Consider the following 1,828-nt stretch of genomic DNA (forward strand, 5'->3'; position numbering starts at 1 on the left):
ATGTGCAGTGATGGCAACAACACAGAGGAATTGCTGCTCGGATGTGAATGTGTACAGATCGAAAAAATGACTCGATGGGGGGACACGCAGCTCAACACAATATTTTAGCAGCCCTCCAGCCCTCGCTTTTTTTTTTTTTTTGGTTAATTCCCTAATATGTGCTTTGCTTTATTAGTTTTATTTACAACCAGCTCCCCATTAACACCTCACCTGCTTACTGAGAGCTGAGACAGCTAATCAGGAAAACCCAACAAACCAGCTAAGGCCGGGAGGTGGGGTTTCTGGGTTTGTTTTTTTCCCTCCCTTTCCTCCTTTCTTTTTTATTTATTTGTTTTGGGGTTGTTTTTTTTAAATATTTTGAAGCGTAAAGAAAATAAAAGGCAGGTAGGAGCGTGTGTTAGGAAGAGGTCAGAGGTTAGAAATTCACGTCAATTCTATATTAGAGGCTGTGTAGTGGGAGAGAGGGAAGGGGGGAAATCTTTCCACCAAGCAGCTTGTTTATTTTAATTAACATAGGGATCCTCTGCTAGGAACAAGGAACAACCTCCATCTACTGGCTAGATCGCTGCGTCTCTTCTCCAGCCAAAACCCATCCCTCGCTCATTAAGGAGGCACAATTTGGGGAGAAGCTGCTAAGGTCTCAAGGTAAGATCATGCATGAGTCTTTGCTAAGAATCCGGCTATTTAGACCTCACGGATGTCATTTGCTGCAGCTTCTTCTTCTTTTTTTTTTTTAAACACAGAATGGTGGTTTCCCCAGGTGTATTGGCAGACAGCATTTGGTGCATGTGAGCGGGTTCCTCTCTAGAAATAGCAGCCTGATTGAGCCATTCTCTTTAATAAAGAGAGGCTGGGTTATTTATTTATTTTATTTTATTTTTTCCTAAGGACCCCGGCGCCCTTCATCTGCTTGTGAATCCGGGCTGGGGAGAATCCCTGACAAATTCAGGAAAAAAATGTGACCGCTTCCACGTGAAACTTGAATGCGTCCTCGCTTTAATTAGGAGCAAAGTGCAAATACAAGGTTAATATTCGGGTTAATATAAGACAATTAACCAGCCAACAATGCTGAGCAGCTCCACTCTAAACTCAGTTTAGTGCCAGACAATAATCTGCCTCTCTCTCTCCTGGCTGCGTGATTATATATGCTTGCGGTTACTCGGCGCTGGGCTGTGGCAGCGTGTGTTGGGCATCGCCGTGCGAAATGCCGCACTGTTTGCAATGAAAATCCCCTCTCCTTCCGCAAACCTACACGCAGCCCAAGGTCCACGTTTCCAGGTGGGAGCAGACGTAGGTTTTCAACTCCGGATTCAGGCTCGCTTGCCCTGGCGGGTCTCAGCCTAGCAGCCAGCCGGGGGCAGAGAGGGACTGATTTGTGTGGCCGGGGTGTTGCGATGCATCCGCCGTGTCCCTGGTGCGACGCTCCCGAAGTTGCCAGCAGTAAGGATCCCAGCTGACTCCGCCCGGGAGAAAGGCCGATGTTGTTTCTGACCCCAGCTCGGACATTGAAACGACAGTTATCGGCCCCTTAACGATGCCATTCATTTACATGCTGGAAACAACATCCGCTACACGGGATGCGGCCGCAGAGAGACGTGATGCAATTCAGCTTTCCCTCCTTTGTGCCTACGGGGCTGGTATCAGCCGTGGATTTTCGGGCGGGGGGGAATGGATCACTAAAGGCGTTTTATTCCAGCACGAGCTCAAAAACTAGGCTTGTGACTGAAATGAGACCTCCCTCTAACCCACCCGGCTTGCAGGCAGCTGGATCCCAGTGCTGGTGCTGCTCCTGCGCTTTTGGCGGGGGGGTGGGGGGGGAGTAATATTC

The 1,828-nt window shown here is 48.6% G+C and overlaps 1 protein-coding gene across 4 annotated transcripts in view; it reads left to right on the forward strand.

Moving 5' to 3' along the window:
• Positions 1 to 348: 348 nt before the first annotated feature.
• LHX9 (LIM homeobox 9) overlaps positions 349 to 1,828 on the forward strand; it is a 16,724-nt gene continuing 15,244 nt past the window's right edge. For 2 of the 4 annotated variants that reach the window (XM_019502042.1, XM_019502041.1), the window contains exon 1: positions 350 to 645. The gene's annotated coding sequence lies outside the window, so the exon portion shown is untranslated. Of the gene's footprint in view, positions 646 to 1,828 lie in introns of all 4 variants that reach the window. The other 2 variants (XM_019502039.1, XM_019502043.1) reach the window with 2 other exon arrangements.

Source organism: Gavialis gangeticus, unplaced genomic scaffold (assembly GCF_001723915.1).
Source record: "Gavialis gangeticus isolate Ggan-Ray unplaced genomic scaffold, GavGan_comp1, whole genome shotgun sequence".
NCBI lineage: Eukaryota > Metazoa > Chordata > Crocodylia > Gavialidae > Gavialis > Gavialis gangeticus.